The following is a 13,545-nucleotide window of genomic DNA, read 5'->3' as shown; positions in this document are numbered from 1 at the left end:
CGGCTGGTTACGTTATTTTTAGACCCGTGGGCAACGTTGCCGCGATGTTGTACCTCGGTCGGCTGGTTACCTTATTTTTAGACCCGTGGACAACGTTGCCGCGACGTCGTACCTCGGTCGGCTGGTTACGTTATTTTTTGGTCCCGTGGACAACGTTGCCGTGACGTTGTACCTTGGTCGGCTGGATACATTAATTTTGGTACCATGGGTTAAGTTGCGGTTAAGTCGCTCTTTGGTCGCAGGACAACGGATCTCGAGTGCAATATAGGCTAGTGGTTTATCCAGAGATGGAGAGATCACACTGGACTGCTCTCAGTTCTGACACTTTTGCAATGTAGCCATAGTCTACATGAATTTCAATCACACACAATATTAAATGTTGCACCCAGCACGTATTCCACTGAATTTGGAATATAATTTAGTCTTTCATTCTTTACTATAAACATGTACAAAAGCAATCAATGTGTGATGTCCAGGGCTCTAGAGTGCGACCAATTTGTTCGCATATGCGACCAAAATTTGTACGGGTGCGACAATTTTTTTTACTAGGTTGCACCGGTGCACCTAACCTCCTCGCATCCGCTGCCTCTCCAGGATCGAAGCGTTTGTTTCTTCTTTGACGGAACTCACACTCATGGTTGGATCATATCGTGGTCTAAACTAATCAGAGACAGAGATGGGGCGGGTCTTTGCCTCTGATTGGCTGTGGTACAGATATTCCTGTAGGCCTACACTGCTCCGTGCTGTGTGATTGAAATTATGACCTGAGCACCAGAGAATCAGTTATGGCAGACCTGGGCATTGTACGGCCCGCGGGCCACAACCGGCCCACAGGCTGTTCCAATCCGGCCCGCGTGAGGTAAATCAAAAATTAAAAATAAATACATGTGTTGAGCGGTTGTAAATATGTAGTCCTGAAACACTAGTGATCAGGCAATTTACATATGTGCGCTTGCGCAACCTCACCGACAGGAGAGTTTGGTGGTTAGCCCTCGAAAATGAAAAACGAAAGGTTGATACAGAATGTAGAGTTTTTAACAAGACATGGACTTCTAAGTATCTGTTTACTGAGGTCAAAGTCAAAGCTGTGTTCTTAGTTTTGGAGAACAGGTCGCTGTGTTGAAGGATTACAATTTGAATCGGCACTAAGGGACTCAAGAAAAAAACTAACGCGGACATAATAAGAACTTGACTGATTCAGTGGGCGCGGGCTGATGGTTTGCGAGTTAAATTGCACACTCGGATCATCACCTGTCAGCTGTTCTTCGCATATCCACCTCAGACATTCAGACAGATTTCGATGCACTTGTTCAAGCCCACTGGATTCCTCTCACATAACAAAATGAACTGCAAAAAAGTATTGCTTTTTGTATAAAGTTGATCAATTGCGTATCTTTAACATACTGCAAAACAACTTTTCAGTGTTGGTGAAGATTAACTAGTTACAAATAAAATGAAACACTGATGTAATGATTATTTTAGTTTTTACTGTTACTTCGATAGTCTTTTCCTAGTTGACCAACATGTAAAATATTTATATAAATATTTACAGAATATCCTTATTCTTCTGATAACCAGTAGTAGCTAATCAAAATATATACTTTACTGCTTTTTACAATGGGGGAAAATGAATAGTGAGCAGAATTAAGTTCAAGTTATCGTTGATGAGGCCCTCCAACACATTTCAGGTTTCTCATGTGGCACCTTGTCAAAATGAATTGCCCACCCCTGAGTTACGGAGCTGGGCCATGGAGCTAACCCATGGAGCTAGGATGTTGATGCTAGGGAGAGTGTGGCAAGCTGGTTTAGCCAAGGCCAAAGGGCAAGAAAGCAAAATTACAGGTGTTGGCCATCTGAAGGGCATGCGACAGCAAGGGGGGACCCGCTATAAGACTTTGAGCCATGAAATGTTAGGTCTCAGTTCAGGGAAGCACTTTTAAACAGTAGCACTTTCTATTTTAAAATGTTTTATTTTGCTTGCAATGTTTTAGTTTGGCAGCTCAGTAAAGCACTTAAAATATTTTTATATACAGTTTAATTGTGCGTCAAATAAAACCAATATTTACCTACACCTTATTCTTGTTTAAGGTCATTTCCATAATATATATGAATGTATACCGGAGCGTGATAAAAAGGTGACCTTGAAATTGTGGCGACGCAAGGAAAAATCTGGGTGCACCTAAATTTTGTGCTGGTGCACCTAAATAAAAAAAGTTAGGCGCACCAGTGCAACCAAGGGAAAAAGTTATTCTGGAGCCCTGGATGTGTAACATGATTAAGCAAATATTCTTTGTATAGCACACCAAAGCTGTATGACACACAATGCAAATTTGTGCTCCAATAATTTTTGTGATACAAAATTGTTAAATGTGACCAAATGGTAAGCGACTCTTAAGAGTTTCATTTCCAAAGACAAGTCATCACAGAATATTACAATTCTTCCTTAGCAAACCTGCCCCTCAGTCTGCCCCTGAGCAACAACTTTGCGCATGCCCATTTCAACGCATCGCTGAAACTGGGGTTTCAGAAGAGATTTTGCAGGGGTTCAACACCGTCTTGTACGCATTGGATTTCAACTGGAAATTAGCTACTTCAAAGGTGAGTTTCTCTACAGAAATAGTTTAAATATATAAACATATTTTCAGAAATTGGATGGGGCATGCTAATACGTATATGTTTGAAATTTAGGCCATTTAGCCTGTTCATGTGCTATCAGATTCACATTGTTTACGTTAGGATTTCGCTAGCTACAGTACAGTAGAGGTTAAACCCTCCAGAAAGTTATGTTGAAATACTGAAAATGCATAGGCCTACATGTTATCAAAGTTTAGCGTCTCACAAATCACCCACAAAAGAATCAGTGAAAATAAACGTTCAGAACTGTTAAAAAACCTTGTCCCAAAATAGTTTATTTAGCCCGGAATTTTCAAAGACTGTGTAGCTAGCGTGGCTGATCACGTTTTAATCACAGTCGGTCATGGCATGCACAGCAATGGCGTCTATAAAAGTATCATGTCACTAAATTTTCCAATTTGTACATGACATCTGTTTTTGGATTTATTCGTTTTAACCTTTAGATGCGTGAGTTCTAAATACTTCCGACGCTTGCACCAGTTATTTTTCCAAAACGGCAGCTAGGTAGCTTTAATTAGCTTCCGTTACCTAGCAACCTAGCATAATACTCGTAGCAATGCTACTACCTGCTAGTGTTACTTGTTAGCCTACTAATTGTAAATTTTGAAGCCATACTATAGCGTTTGTCATATAGTTTTTGTCTATCGGAAAACAGTCGGTTGGAATGTTCAGAATCACACATGTGCGACGCTACGATGTGGGGCCCTGCTTTCGAACGATCACATATGTGCAATGCTACTCCTTTAATATCAATATGCTATAACTATGTACATAAACTACATTCCATTTTCATTTCTGTACAGATTATCCTACCACCGTCACACGGCCTAGCACTGTGTCCCTGGGAAATTATGGTAAAGTAATGAATGACCGTTTAAAACAGTGACAATAATTGTATGAGCCATGGCAACCTAAAGGCTATGTTTTGAAGCAAAAGCATGACTTAAAACTTTTGCATCACCAGATTCCATACCCCTAGATGTCAACTCTGGTCTGGTGGAGGTGAACCAATTGGGGGCCCAGGAAAACAGCTGGCAGCCAGGCAAGTGCAAATATAAGACACTCAAAAAAATATATGCTTTGTATACAACCATTCAAGGTAACATTTGTTATTTACATCAATGTTACAGCTAATCTAGAAGAACCACAGTGTATGCCAATCATGCTAACTCTTGTAAACTTGTTTTACTTGTCTTTAATGACAGACACATTACAGGTTATGGTTATTGGTTATTTTAATTCACTGTTTGGCACTTTGTTTGAAATAAAATGACAATGTTACATGGAAATGCTGCCTTGTTTATGATTAGCTGGAGTTAGGCTACACATCACACAAACATAGTCCTCCTAAAGTTGGCTACCATGTAGCCTATTATACAAGAACAAGTAGCATTTTGGGCAAATGAGGTCTGCACATGAACTGCCCCAATATAAGCAGTAGAATTGAGAAATATAGGTTACTTAGTTAACGTTGCAGTTACGGACTGGCAACGTCACAAAATTAAGTTGCTAGGAGGTCGCGGTTACGGACTGGCAACGTCACAAAATTACGTTGCTAGGAGGTCGCGGTTACGGACTGGCAACGTCGGAAAATGACGTTGCTAGGAGGTCGCGGTTACAGACTGGCAACGTCGGAAAATAACGTTGCCACAACGTTGCCACAACGTTGCGGTTACGGACTGGCAACGTCACAAGATTACGTTGCGGTTACGTTCTGGCGTCCCACAGATGCACGGTCCCGCAACGTCGCCAAAGACGTTGCCGCAACGTATGTTTGGTCATCGAGTGACGTTGCGGCAACGTAAGGGCAACCTAACTGTGTTAGCTGGGAAAACATATCTAAAGTGTGGTGAAGTAGGACAACTTTTTTGGTTGCCGGGTATAATGGTGGTTCCTAGTATCGGAGCTCCATTGATGTTGGCTTTTAATAGTTTCATGCCAGCGCTTAACTCAGAGTGGACATACTCAGAGTTGACTTCACAAATTCAAATCAGCTTTTCTGGAACCGAAAGGTCGGAGTTTCCCATTTTAGAGTAACTCAACTCAGAGTTCAGGGTTAGGCTCACAGTTTGTTAAACCTGCTACCTGGAATACCCTTCTGGTTTACTACAGCTACTGGGGACTTTACCAGGTTAAACCAAATTCAACCAGGTTAAAGCAGATTATCAATACCTGCTAATACTGTAGATGCCACTAGATGTCACTGTCGACAAATGTTTCAGTATTTAAAAAACAAGTGCACAGTGGCTGTTCACAATCCACACCGGTCACCAAGCCTTTAACCTCCTCTGAGCTTTCCTTTTTCACATTAACAGCTGACATGGTACATAAAAATGGCATAAGCTATATTTAGACAACTTGTTTCTCCAACAGTCATCAAAACAACATCTCAACATAATGTGCTAACATTTGTATTTTTTGCAGCAGTCTTTGTAAAATACATGCTCTGGGTCATCCAACTCCATGTAGGCCTAGGCTACTTCTAATTTCGATTATTAAAGGTTATGTCAGGGTTGCCAGGTCCAGCAAAAAATTCCAGCTCAACGAGTGCTCAGAACCAGCCCAAAACTGCAACTTATATTTTATTTTATATGTTATTGTACAGTTTATTTTAATCTAATTCCATTGCTAGTTATGTACACTTAGTTTGCTAGTTATGTACCCTTAGTATAGTTAGTCTTCATATTTAAATTTTAGATTCCTATATATTTAATGTTTGTACCTTCCTGCCAAAGCAAATTCCTTGTCTGTGCAAACTTTCATGGTGAATAAAACCCATTCTGAGCCTGAAAACTAGCCCAATATGTTTTGGGTGTACAACAGAGGAGTTAACACATTTATCCAATAGATGCCTCCATAGTTAAAATGTAAAAATAACTGGTGGATTAATATTTTCCTTGTTTTCTGCTATTTTCATGTTTCATTGGTTCATTACAACAAATAATTTAATAGTGCCGCTTGCTATCACCACCAAACAGAGACACAGAGCAACAATTACTATATGAAAGTGAGGAGACACTTTACTAAAGGAAGTGTGTGTAGGTTATGAACTCTGAACACTCCCCTCAAACTTTCCCCATCCATGCTGTTTCCCTATCTCCCAGCGCTGGCCGCCACGGGACAGAAATGCAGCGGCCGCAGTGAGGTTTAAAAGTGGCCCAAAAACCCGCCACCCACGACGATTTTCACCCGCGACACTGTTTTCAAAGTAGCTCAATTTGGCTAGAAACCCGCAGGTATGGCAACCCTGGGTGTTGGCAAGTTGTGCGAAGCTAGCAATTTTCATCCACTGCATCAGAGTCGTCTACGGAGAGCCTGTCCACTCCCTATTAAGCCCCATTGTACTGAATTTGGTTGCAGTCTATGGAGCTAGACGGCTAAATTTGTCTCTTTCGCCTGATTGTCGTTGAGAAATCTCAGATTTGATTGTAGTTTTTCAAGTTCAACATGGATTATAGGTCGAAAGTTGAATGAACGAGTACTTATGTCCTTTCGATCTCTTACAAGGTGAGTCGTTGTTGCCCATAACACGCTAGCATTCTGCTAATGAATGCTGATCGGTTAGTGAAGGACTGATTACGACCAGAGATCCCGCTTGATGGCATCCGAAGTGTGTGTGTGGGTGAACATTTCGGCAGAGGTGTCAAGTAACGAAGTACAAATACTTCGTTACCTTACTTACGTAGAAATTTTGGGTATCTATACTTTACTGAAGTAATTATTTTTCAGCCGACTACTTCTACTCCTTACATTTTCACGCAGTTATCTGTACTTTCTACTCCTTACATTTTAAAAATAGCCTTGTTACTCCAATTTCAGTTCGGCTTGTTTTCATTCTGGCTTGTCATCGTTCCAAAAAACACACAAAAAAAACTATCCAGAAAAAACGCGCCATCCGGATAGAGTGAATTTGATTGTGGTTGGATGAGAAGTATAAACATATACCATTTCGACACCCTATTGATTTATACGTGATCCATCTGCACATGACACAAAATCACGTCAAACTCCAGCAAGGAAATAGCAGACGTATGTAGCCTACGAAGATGTCAATGGCAGAGGCTCAAAAGAACTCGAGCAAAATGTCCAAACCAAGCACCAGCAAGGAGGTTGGTAGCTAGGAAGATTAGCCAACCCTTCTACATCCCTGGCCGTACCTGGAAGAATTTTTCGACATGTTTGGTTGCAAAAACAACTCCTTTCGAATGCGCTGCAAGCTCTGCACACCCAAGTAGGCTACCACGAGCGAATGGCTTTCACAAACTCGCCGTCTAATTTGAATGAAGGATATTGATGATTGAACATGCCTCTGAAGTTTGACTATTTGCAGCATTACAATACTTATAGGCAACTTGTCATCATATCTTCCGCTCCATGAAACACATGTTAATGCTTAGTAGTAGGCTACACATATATGGTTCTTTAATGTATTTGCATTGTACTAAAATGCGTTCATTTTCAATGGGCATAAACAGGTACAGCCCACATTTTTCAACATTCACATTTCAATATAACAAGTCATTATGGCCTTTGGAAAAATGTTTTTTGGGGGGGAGGTGGGGTCGTGCATTAAAGACCCCTGTGCCTAAGCTTTTGTCCTTAATGGCATTTTTTCCCCTTACTACTTTAACTTTTATACTTTAAGTAGTTTTGAAACCAGTACTTTTATACTTTTACTTAGTAAAAAGCTTGAATTTATACTTCAACTTCTACAGAAGTATTTTTAAACCCTAGTATCTATACTTCCACTTGAGTAATGAATGTGAATACTTTTGACACCTCTGAATTTCAGCGTGGTCTTTAAAACATTGACAAACCAAAACTCTTTCGAGCACGTGTATTGACAAGGAGAGCCTAACCTGTCAGCTGTGTTGTCAATGGCTTGAAAAAAAAAGAGCTTGCCGTAAAGCAGTATCTCTGTCCGTACGATGTGTATGACGTCATTGACATTTTAAAAGGCTTTTTAGAACAAAAAAGCAACTTAAAAACACCCAGCAGTGTGTATTTTCTTTGCCTCCTCTTTCGAATGCAACATTCAAATTACGAGACAAAAAAATTATATCCAGAGACAAGTGGATTTGGAGGGGTATAGCTCCATAGATCTCCATTCATTCTGCAATCACTGGTGAGCGCCCTCATATGGAACCAGAGTGGAACTGCAACCAGTTCAGAAGCCGGACGTTTCCCGAGATTCCCGAATTCCAAACGATTCAAACCATAATGTAACCCAGGTTAAAATATGATATTCATGGATTGTTTTACACTGTTTGTTTTGATGTTAGCCTGAAGTGGAGCGATGGTTCGATTTTGTTTTGAAAATAAAATAAATAAAAATACTTATTAAGTTGGCACAACTAATCAGAAACCCCCAATTCAATAACCAATCAGAAACAGGTGCCTAATAAAACTCGCGTGTGCTCGTTCTTCTTTCTTTTTCATACCAAGACGAGGATGAGAGCAGCCACGCTGACGAACAGAGATTAATTTAGAAAAAACATTCAAACAGTTAAAGAATAACCTTCACATTATCGGAACAGAGGTTAATTTAGAAAAAAATCACTCAAACAGTTAAAGAATAAGCTTCACATTGTCGGGTTCTACCGAATTGAAGATTGCGAGTTGTGGGGATTCTGCAGTCGAGATTTTGTACCGCATTGGTAAGAAATGCCGTTGCTAGTATTGTAAGTGATAACTTGGCTATGCTATGTATGTCACTCGAACAATGTTTGTTAAGATATGTATTATATTTGTGATGTGGTATATTTGAATTTGGGAACTGTTTTGTTAATTGGTAGCGCAGGTGGCTAGGTCGCCATAGCTATGCTACATAGCTACTGTCGCACGAGGCAGAGCACGAGGTCATATATATTTGGTATTGATGTGGCCAGTTGGTACTAAGTGTATATACCATATTTAGAATAGATTCTTGTTTTGTTTATAATTATTCATTGTAAATAAGAGTTTGAACATAAGTTCTGACCTTGCCCACATAGGTCAGGTTTTTTTGGAGAGTTTGAGTTCGAGTTGATCCTGGATTGGATTCCACATTTGATGGCGAGCTACAACCCAACGGAGAAGAACTTCAAAGAATTGCATGCAGAAGATTGAGAGACTTTGTCCTATACACACCAGTCCACTCTGCAGTGTGGTAGGGTGTGCATACCGGTTCTAGGTATCAAAGATTTGTGTGTTAGCTACATTGTTATTTAGACCATTGATATTGATGTATTTTCTTTTCTTTTGTTACCCGGGTAACATTTAAAAGGGGAATTATTTATAAGGTATTATTTGAAAGGGGATTGTTTGAAAAAGTAACATTTCAAAGATATCGGAAAGAGTAATATTATTGAATAAATAAGTTGCGTTAATATATAAATAAAATTAGAACTTAATAGATAATGAATAGACGTTAGTACATAATATTAATAATAATAATATTAATAAATAGTAAATGGATAATAACAAATAGGTAATAGTTAATGCATAAAACTAAACGGTTAATAAAAAATCAATAATTGGGACAAGAAGGGTATATTCTGATTTTTTTTTTTTCATCTTTAATGTAATAAAAGGGATTGATATTACCAAAAAGGAAAGTAATTGTGTGTTGTGATTCCGGGTATTATTGTGTATGCTAGACTCCATAGCCGAATTTGGTCTTCTGTCAATCTAGTCCTAAATACACCACACACACTTGTAACTTATTATCAATAAGGGTTACAGAAATAAATGGCGAGCTAGCCAGGAGTCTAGTCATTGCCAAGCAATAATCCCGGAATCATACTGTTCTAGCAACACACTGCATTGCTACAAAATGGATGTAATTGACCAGTTAGGTGTTAAAGTTCCCAACACGGTTCTAGTGAGTGGCTTCACATGGTCAGAGAAAGATGAAGAGATTCTAGACGTCTTAAAATCGTATGGTTCAATAAATAGAACACTTAAAATAGATGATACAGCATCAGAGTTTCATACAGATATGATAGTGGAGTATACTTACGGCACTGCCTTAGAAGCATTAGAATCTGTTTTGCCTTTTAGTCATTCGCTATCAGATGATCCTACTGTCACGTACCAAGTGAGAGCCTTGGCAGGTGTTTACACACAAAAGTTAGGGAGTAATGTTACACAAACATACTTAAGTGAGTTGAAAGGAATAGCCAAGCTGAGTGGAAAATACTTTGAAGAAGTCTTAAAAGAGGTCACAAATAGAAGAGTCTATTGAACATCGCACTTCAACTCAACACATGGATAACCCTGAGCGGCTAGTAGAGCCCAGCCAACCTGAGTTTCCACAACCGCTATCTACTAATGTTCCTTACCCTGTGAAACCAGGCCCATTAGGTGTTAACCAGACTGCAACACCTATTTTCTCACCTAGGTTAAAGACACATCTGAGCCCTAGTGAGCTCAATCCACCTGAAGTGCAAAAGATAGTGGTAGAGCACATAGTTAGAAGCGAGGATAAATCCTCACACCCTCATCCTACCTTGAGATTAAAACCGTTTTCTGGGAAGATCCCTAGACCGTACAACAAAGTTGATTATGACACATGGCGTTCTCATGTTGACTTGATGATGAAAGACACTTTTGTCTCTGATCTTGAGAAAACTCGTAAGATTCTTGACAGCCTTCTTTTCCCCGCCTGTAATGTTATCAGACACCTCGATCCTGAGGCTTTGCCTACATCATATTTGGAAATCTTAGACTCTGCATTTGCTACAGTTGAGGATGATGAAGAACTGTTTGTGCGTTTTATGAACACGCTACAAAACTCTGGTGAAAAACCCTCCATCTACTTACAACGCCTTCAGATCGCCCTAAATAATGCTGTGCGTAGGGGAGGCATTCCAGTGCAAGATGTAGACAAGCACCTTCTCAAGCAGTTTTGTAGAGGTTGTTGGGACAGCAACTTACTTGCTGACCTCCACCTATAACGTAAGAAACATAGCCTTCTGTTACGTACCGAAGAAGATAGACAAGAGGCCAAAGCTACTAGAATGAGGCAGCACTTAGGCGTAACTAAGCAGAAAGTTATGTCACATGAACAGAGCGTGCGTGATTGTGACAAAACAAAAGCCACATCCGACTCAAATAGCATAGATGAGCTTAAGAAACAAGTAGCAGACTTAAAAAGTCAGCTGACATCTCTTACCAAAAAGAAAAACCGAACATCTAAGGGAGAATCATTGAAAGTGACAGAAACACTAAAACCTGATCATGCAAAGACAGACACTAGGCCATCTCCTCATCAGAGCACTAGTTCCAAGCCCAAGCCTTGGTATTGCTTTCGGTGTGGGGAGGATGGGCATATTGTTGCTACCTGTGATTCTGATGCAAATCCTGCTCTGGTAGCATCAAAAAGAAAAGAACTTAGACAGCGACAACAGTTGTGGGAAATGCAGAACACTCCTGCAGCTCCTTTAAACTAAAATCAGTTCTTGTCGAGGGACAGACAGGGACTGCAGACAGTCATCTATGTCCCGCTGAGAGCAAACCTAAAACAACTGCCAAAAGCCGTGCCACGTTGAAACTGTCTCATGCAAAACCTTGCCATTTCAAATTACCAACAGGGCTGATTGGTACTAAAAGCACAGTGCAAGTGAAAATAGAAGGAAACCCAATCAATTGTTTAATAGATACAGGCTCACAAGTTACCACGGTTCCTCACTCATTCTTTCAGAAACATCTGTCTGAATATCAAATTAAGCCACTTTTTGACCTGTTAGAAGTAGAGGGAGCCAATGGTCAGTCTGTACCCTATTTGGGATACATTGAGCTAAATGTCACATTCCCCAAGGAGTTCCTTGGTATAGATATAGAGGTGGGAACACTCGCCTTAGTAGTTCCAGATGTCCATGTTGCATCCAACTCATTTGTTTTGATCGGTACCAATACGCTGGATGTATTGTACGAGATCTATTCGGAAACTGCTTCTGAGATGCAGCTGCCAACGCTACATGGCTATAAAGCAGTACTGAAAGTCCTTGAATTGAGGCAAAGACAAAGCAAAGGTAGTAACATTGGGCTTGTTAAGTACTCAAGCAAAAGTCCACAGATAGTCCCTTCTGGACAAACTGTAGTCCTGGAAGGTTGTGTCATTGTAAAGGGTCCCACTACTGAGAAGTGTATAGTTTTGGAGCATCCATCTTTGTCCTCCTTGCCAGGTGGGCTGTTTGTGAAGCCTAGTCTAATCAACTTGCCTAATAAACAACCATATAAGATACCAGTAGTTCTTATCAATGAGTCTGAACATGATGTTATCATTCCCCAGAGGTGTGTTATTGGTGAGATTAGTGCCATTCAGAAGGTTCTTTCACAAGAGCCAATAGTTACTCCAGAGTCTATCTCTGCTCAGAAGTCCAATCTGAGATTCAACTTTGATGATTCCCCCATCACTGCTGAGTGGAGGGAGCGTGTCACGCAGAGAATGAGCATTATGCCTGAAGTTTTTTCCCAGGATGAGCTTGATTTTGGAAGAACTGCTCAGGTTAAGCACCAAATCAAACTCTCAGATGAGACACCTTTCAAACACAGAGCGTGTCCTGTACACCCAAATGATCTGGAAGCTGTGCGTAAGCACTTGAAAGAGCTCCTTCAAGCCGGAGTGATCCGTGAATCAGAATCCCCATTCTCTTCACCGATAGTAGTAGTGAGGAAAAAGAATGGAGACGTTCGCCTCTGTATTGATTACAGAAAACTTAATCTCCAGACTGTGAAAGATGCGTACGCACTTCCAAACCTGGAAGAAACATTTTCATCCCTTACTGGATCTAAATGGTTTTCAGTCCTTGACTTGAAATCTGGTTATTACCAGATTGAGGTGGAAGAGTCGGACAAACCTAAGACAGCTTTTGTATGTCCCATGGGCTTCTGGGAGTTCAACCGCATGCCACAAGGTGTCACGAATGCACCTAGCACATTCCAACGACTGATGGAAAAGTGCATGGGTGACATGAATTTTAAAGAAGTCCTTGTTTTTCTTGATGACATCATCGTTTTTTCAAAAACTTTGGAAGAGCATGAGACGAGACTGATGCGAGTTTTGCATCGTTTGAAAGAATACGGGTTAAAACTTTCTCCCGAGAAATGCAAATTCTTTCAGAATTCTGTCAAATACTTGGGACATGTAGTATCCCAGAATGGAGTGGAGACCAATCCCGAAAAAGTAGAAGCTCTGAAAACATGGCCGAAACCTAAAACCCTGAAGGAGCTTAGGTCTTTCCTTGGTTTTTCAGGGTACTACAGACGATTCATTAAAGACTATTACAGTGTAGTACGACCCCTCACTAGTTTAACTGCCGGTTATCCACCACTGCACAAACATGCCAAGCACCAGACAAAAACTAACCAATACTATGACCCAAAGAAGCCATTTGGTGACCGTTGGACTTCTGCCTGTGATGTTGCATTTAAAACAGTCATAGAGAAACTTACTACTGCCCCTGTTCTTGGGTTTGCTGACCCTGAGTTACCATATGTCCTTCATACAGATGCTAGTGCTACTGGACTTGGGGCAGCTTTGTATCAAGAGCAAGAGGGTTGTATGAGAGTCATAGCATATGCTAGCAGAGGATTATCTCGTAGTGAGTCACGATATCCAGCTCACAAACTAGAATTTTTGGCTTTGAAGTGGGCGGTAACTGAAAAGTTAAGTGATTATCTGTATGGAAGTTCGTTCACAGTAGTAACTGATAGTAACCCCTTGACATATATTCTTACCACTGCCAAACTGGACGCTACCAGTTATAGATGGTTATCAGCATTGTCCACTTTTACTTTTAAGCTTCAATATCGGGCAGGCAAGTTGAATGCAGACGCAGATGGTCTGTCTAGACGACCTCATGGAGAGTTATCCAATGATCTTATGTCTCAGAAAGAACAAGACCGTATACGTCAGTTTACTCAAAT

The 13,545-nt window shown here is 40.5% G+C and overlaps 2 protein-coding genes and 1 long non-coding RNA gene across 3 annotated transcripts in view; 1 reads left to right on the top strand and 2 right to left on the bottom strand.

Annotated features, from left to right (window-relative positions):
- The window catches only part of LOC134019520 (uncharacterized), a 38,741-nt gene that overhangs the window by 4,016 nt on the left and 21,180 nt on the right, over nt 1-13,545 (bottom strand). The window lies entirely within an intron of this gene.
- tnnt2a (troponin T type 2a (cardiac)) overlaps nt 1-13,545 on the bottom strand; it is a 51,575-nt gene that overhangs the window by 17,389 nt on the left and 20,641 nt on the right. The gene's annotated exons all lie outside the window — the stretch shown is intronic.
- On the top strand, nt 8,081-9,020 carry LOC134018201 (uncharacterized). Its single transcript, XR_009929892.1, has 3 exons — nt 8,081-8,139; nt 8,184-8,319; nt 8,633-9,020. It is a non-coding gene; the product is annotated as an uncharacterized LOC134018201 (long non-coding RNA).

The sequence above is a fragment of the Osmerus eperlanus genome, chromosome 4, assembly GCF_963692335.1.
Source record: "Osmerus eperlanus chromosome 4, fOsmEpe2.1, whole genome shotgun sequence".
In the NCBI taxonomy this organism is placed as follows: domain Eukaryota; kingdom Metazoa; phylum Chordata; class Actinopteri; order Osmeriformes; family Osmeridae; genus Osmerus; species Osmerus eperlanus.
The sequence above is the reverse complement of the archived record's forward strand: the minus strand, read 5'-3'. Positions and strand labels throughout refer to the sequence as shown.